Below are 6,577 nucleotides of genomic sequence, written 5' to 3'. Positions count from 1 at the left end.
CAGGTAAGTTGTGGTAACAGACAATTTTGTGTGCTGTGCTTAGATTATACCGCAGGCAGAGCAGTTCCAGATTGTCCTAGCCCAAAATTTCAAGTCTTGTGGCATAGGGAAATTCTATTGTGAGTAGAGGAATGGAGTACTCTTCTCATGAAGTATAGCAATTTAGTATTTTAGGCTAAATATGTATCCCTGAACTGCTCTATTTGATGAAAATGCTAGGCAAATCAGTAACATTTTTCATTCCATTTTAACTTTCAACACTTAAGTGGATTGACCTACTTCTTTTTTAGCCCTTGTATAGAAATCGTGAATCATCCATGGATTCTTTCTCCACTGTCTGCTTACTGATCGTTTCCCAATCTTCTATTGTTTTTGCTTAGAAAACGAGATAACAATAAACCATTAGTCTGCCAATCATTTTAAGCCTGTTCACAAAGAGCCAGAATTCCCATCATAAATTCTGACCCTTTCCTAAAGGTAAGGTTGTCACTTATCCATTAATTGCAAAATGCAATCAGCAGCATTTTTCAACAGCCTCTCCACCCAGGTTTCTTGCAGTTCCTTTGTTGTTTAGGTTATTCATCCACAGACTATTAGAGTGGAATGAATTATTCACACAAACTCTTCTTCCACTTCACATTCACCCTGCTTTTCTATATGTGTATATGTCCCATTCATTTTAGCAGTTCAAGGCCACCTCTTTCCATTTGCATCCTGGACAGGGGAGCTCTGTTGCCCTTTGCATTTTCAGTTCCTCGCCATCATACAGCCTTGGCTAAGGTTGCCTACGGAAGAGTGCCAGGGACTCCAATAAAGAAATTTTGCATAAGAAAAATGGCCCAATAACTTTTCAAGATAACGGTAACCTTCAAATTATAACCATTCATTTAACAGCAGTTCCATGAACTCAGGAAAAGTAACATGCCCCAAGCCATCCTTGAAATTATGACTCTCACACTATATCTGTGGTCACATAATCACAATATGGGCACTTGGCAATCAGCTTGCATTTACAAAGGTTGCAGCATCTTATGGTTACTTACATGATCAAAATCTGTAACAGGAAATTACAAACACACAAATAGAGCTCAAAGCAGAATTGTTCCTTCTGGGGATTATTAAGGGAAAGTATACAAAAGAGATAAAATATTTAATTTTGCACATAATTACAGCAGCGAGACTAGCGCTCGCACAATGTTGGAAAAGTGATGGCATGCCGACAGACTTGTTTGATAATCCAAAAGATTCTTGATTGCGCAGAGATGGATAAACTCACATTGGAGTTAAGGGACAAGGGAGACTCAGAATATTATACAGTTTGGGAAAACTGGTATCAATGAATAAATAACAGGAACATGAAATTTACAACTTAGAAACATAAATGTATAGATGTAGGAAAAATTAGGGTTATATAAAATGTATTTGAATAACAAGAGGTTATGTTAGTAGTGTCAAAAAGGATTGTAGCTTATATAAAACTATTTTTAAAGATATTTGTATTTTAGTGTTTTAAATTTTCAATAAAGGTGTTTTTGTTTTTTTTAAAAAAAAGAAAAATATGTGACCTTCCCAACTGGCTTCCAACAAGCAAATTCAATTCGGGACCCCAGATTCACTTCACTGTGTGATCCACTTAACAAGTGCAGTGATTTGCTCAACCACTTCAGTAAAAATAGTCATACAATTGGTATGGTGATATGACTTGATTAACTACCGCATCAGTTAGCAACCAAAATTCCACTCCCAGTTGTCATACATTGAGGGTTACTTGTATTCTAGTTGACTTAAAGTACTAGACAATTCCATGAGGTTTTAAAAGGCTGTTTTTTGTTTTGTTTTTTGCTGGCTGATGTTCTATCCAGCATAGCCAACGGTGATGATAATGGGCAGTTGTAGGTCAGTGGTATTCCAAAGAAACTAAGTTCCTCATCCCTCACCTAGTCTCTAAGACAGTGTTTCTCAACCTTGGCGACTTTAAGTCCTGTGGACTTCAACTCCCAGAATCCCCCAGCCAGCTGGCTGGGGAATTCTGGGAGTTGAAGTCCACAGGACTTAAAGTCGCCAAGGTTGAGAAACACTGCTCTAAGGAGTCCAATCCTTTATGCAGAAATCTACTGCAAAAGTTTTCACTCCTTCCAAACTGGTCACATGGCCAAACTCTGACTGGTTTATTGTTTTGACAGAACACATACCCTTTTAACCAGTGGTGAGATTCAGCCAGTTCGCACCACTTCGGGACAACCGGTTGTTAACTTTCTGAGCAGTTTGGTGAACTGGTTGTTGGAAGAAATCATTAGGGCAGAGAACCAGTTGTTAAATCATTGGAATCTGACCACTGCTTTTAACATTACTTGATCTGGGCTTCTTTACAACCAATAGAGATAGTAAAACTCTGCAACCTACGTATTCATAATTTCAATGGACTGACATTGATAGAAAGAGGTGCAAGGGAAATGGCAAAATATGCACTGCAATGTCATGACATAAATGCCACATTTTTATATATATGTTGTATCATGATGTACAAGAACATAAGGGATGGTGCTTGCATCGTGCCATCATGAAGTAGGTTGAAATTTCTGCTTGCTGCAAAGATTCGTGTGGACTTGGGAGAAAAAAAACTCAGATGCTTGCATGCCAAGTTTTTTTTAATCAACTTTGCACATCCTGGTTACCACTAAGAGAAAAGATTATTTTGATCAATATTTGCATGTTTGTTATATACTATGACTGTTCAGTTCTTTTAGCAGTTGCTCCCTTCAATCTATTCTGCTTTGGGCAGCAGGACAACCTGTTCTTCCAAAACAGGCTCTTTCTGTACAAGGCAAATCTCCAGTTCACCACTAGCTTGAAGACTTGGATCAGAAAGTACCCTAGTTGATCCGAAGCAGTCATTGAGCAGCTGTGTAGTGTGAAGTGGGAGAGAGAAAAATAGCTCTACCACTCCAAGATGCAATTCCTCTATCACACTTGCCAGGTATTGTACAAGCCGCTTCTGAAAATGGGTTAAACGTTTCCTAATAACAGCACTAAAATCATTCCCCAAAATTGCTGGAACAAAAAATGAACCCTATGGGGTTGCACTGTTTAGCAGCAGGGAGAAAATCATCTTACAAAATCTCTAATACTTGTGGCCAGGACTATCAGTTATTCAGGCGGATCCAGGTCTCTAAACTGGGGAGTAGTTCAGGGACCTTTCAAATTCCTCCTTTCCCCCTTCACCCACCAACTCTAACTGTCCAAGGGGTTGCTCCACAGATTGGGAAAGGTGGAAGACCAAAGTGGGGAGAATTCTAACATGTTCAGCCTATCAATTTGTATAAACCACCCCAGTGCTGGGATTGAGGATGGTCTTCTTGCTGGTGATGTTGAGAAGGTGGGACAGGGAAGCCATCTCTGTATAGGAAATGGGGATACTATCCCAGCTGCAAGCCATACTGAAAGCCATGGAGGAGGGGGGAACGGACACGAGAATGGGTTTTTATTTGTTCCCAAAGTAGAGCTATTGAGAAAGGTTCTATACATTAGGTGGGGCGTATATGGATTATGTCCGTTCCCCCCACCAAATCCTGACCTGATTGCATTTAATTTGCAGATGTTGTTAAATTAATTAATTACATGAGCAGTTTTGTTGTCCCCAATTCGGGTCAGAGCCTGGTGCCAAAGCCAATGATGGACGCCAGACCATGGTGCAGGTTTTCTAATTGTTTTTTATTTGAGTAATCCAAGGAAAAGGGTTCCTGGTCAAAAGGCCAAGAACAAAGGATTAAGTGAGCTTTATACATTTTCACTAAAGGAGAAGGCAGGACAAGGTGAGATAACAAGAAATATCATCTAATAAACATTTTAGTAATAATTCTACCATTTGTTCTATTGGTCTCTAGCTGTCCCTATTCCTAAGCCTTGGATAATGAATGCCCCAGGAGTTATCTAATACACATTTCATTTGCTGCAGGCCATCCCTAACTTTTAGCTGAGGTCTGCAAGTTGTCTAACTACCCATAATTGCTACATATGCATATTTCCTGTTGATAAGCATCATTTGTTCTTGCCAGAGAGACCCCCACAATTACGATTTACTTTCAAGTGTGTGCCATGACCTTGCTTTCTTTTTTCAGACAGCCCATCAGTTTCATTCAAATGGAATTAAAAACAATGGCCTTGATTGTACAACCCGTTGAACCCCATAATAATGGTCCATATATTTAGCTTAGCACTAGGTGCCCTCTCAACTTCCGTGGTTGGTTTATAGTGGACTGGATAGTCTGGATGGTGGATGTGGTCGTAACTTGGAGGAAGGACAATAGAAAAGAAAGATGAATAAAAATGCCAAATCCTCTCTACACATCTGGCTGACTGTGTAACCAACCCATAATAATAATCTTCTTACCAACGATTTTCAAATTGCCAATTAGTGTGTATCTGATGCAGTCCCACAGCATCTAGTTGAAAACAAACTCTGCCCACCTGAACAGAAAGGAGATATCCCAAATAGCAGAGGAACAAAAGATCACTTTGGAAAACTGCAGGAGAAGGAAGATCAACTTCAATATACTGTAGTTTGAATGGATTACCAGAAGGCATTTGACTCTCTACTACATGATTGGATAATCAAGTGCCTAGAAATAATAGAAGTCAGTAGAAATATCTGAAGCTTTGTGCAAAGATCAATGACACCTTTGTGCAAAGGTCAGTGACACAGTTGTTGGTCAATAGTGATAGATTGGGAGAGGTTAACATTAAGATTATTCACTTATTCAAAACAGGTGGGTGTGCAATGTAGCAACTACAACAGACAGTTAAAGAAGAAAAAAGCCATTGTAAGCTATATTATTATATGCATAAAAAATAGCAGGCTAAGCAGATAATAACAAGACCTGACAATGGCTAGGAGTAGGAAAGTTGCAAAAATAAGCAGAGGGGTTAATTGTGGCTGCACAAGACGAAGCCTTAAGAACAATTGCATACAAAACCAGAACAGAGAAGACAGCAAATGTTGCTTCTGCAAAGAAGTTGAAGAAATAGTGGACCATCTAATTAGCTGCTGCAAGATTGCACAGAGTGACGATAAACAACTACATGATAAAGTAGCAACATTGGCTCATTGGGAGATTTACATGAAATGCCATTTGTCTTCAAGCAAGTACTGGTGGAACCACAGAATAGACAAAGTAATTAAAAAATGAAGTAGCTAAAGTGTTCTGGGACTTTAAAATTTATTTTTTTTAAAAGTCAAACCCAAGCAAATACCTGCCACACAACATCCAGTCTTGACAACTATTATTAAGCAAGACAAAAAGTGTGAATATTAGTACTTTAGTACTGTATATGGAGATAGGAGAAGAGAAGAGAATGAACTGGAGAAAATTTACTGCATAAAGACTCCCAACTAGAACAACTTGTGGCAAAAGAAAAGATAGCAATACTAATAGATGCCTTGGGTGCAATCACAAAATAACTGGAGCACAACTTGAATAGTGCACTGAACTGCACTGAAAAATGTGACGACTGTTTTTCAGAGTTATGATTTTTGCAACATCCCCATGAACATGTGATCAAAATTCTGAAGCTTGGCAACTGTTTGATACTATCATTGCAATGTCCTGGGGTCATGTGATCTCTTTTTGTGACCTTCTGACAAGCAAAGTCAATGGGGAAGGCCAGGTTTTATCTAATAACTGTGTTACTAATCAGGGGTTGCCACAAAGAAGAGGGAGTCGGGCTATTCTTCAAAGCACCTGAGGGAAGTACAAGAAGCAATGGGTGGAAACTAATCAAGGAGAGAAGCAAGTTAAAACTAAGGAGAAATTTCCTGACAGTTAGAACAATTAATCAGTGGAACAACTTTCCTCCAGAAGTTGTAAATGCTCCAACACTGAATTTTTTAAAGAAGAGATTGGATAACCATTTGTGGGAAGTGGTGTAGGGTATCCTGCCTGAGCAGGGAGTTGGACTAGAAGACCTCCAAGGTCCCTTCCAACTCTGTTATTCTTTTCTATTCTATATTCTGTTCTATGTTCTATTCTATATTCTATTCTATTTTAACAACTGCAGTGATTCATTTAACAACTGTGGAAAGAAAAGTCGTAAAATGGGGCAAAACTCAACAAATTTCTCACTTAGCAACATACATTATGGGCTCAGTCCTGCTATTAAATAGAGGACTATCCTCTACTTGGAACAGCGACCACATTTTTAACACCACCAAGCAGCAACATCTGCCTATCCCAGGTCCTTGAGGAGAGCTGGATAGGTGAATTAAAATCCCTGCCTAAACATCTGGCTGACTAGGCGACCAAGCATAATAATGTGCTTCCTGAGTAAAACCAATCCAGCAAATGCGTGCTGGAGATCCGGGCAGGCACTGGGCCATGGCCATATTTCTCTAAAGTGTGTACAGCATCCTCCTCCTCGCTCCCTCCCAACTTCGAGCCATTGAAGCGCGGCGGGAGCGAGTCCTCCTCGGAGTCCGCCCCCCTTTTCATTGATTAACTTATACCTTCCAAGCAGGCAGGCAGGCGGGCGAGCAGGCCTTTTCCCAGCCCTCCCCTTTGGACAGCGCTCCGCCCGGCGCCTT

Source organism: Natrix helvetica, assembly GCF_964273705.1.
Source record: "Natrix helvetica genome assembly, chromosome: 4".
Lineage (NCBI taxonomy): Eukaryota > Metazoa > Chordata > Lepidosauria > Squamata > Natricidae > Natrix > Natrix helvetica.
This window is presented reverse-complemented; position numbering follows the sequence as displayed.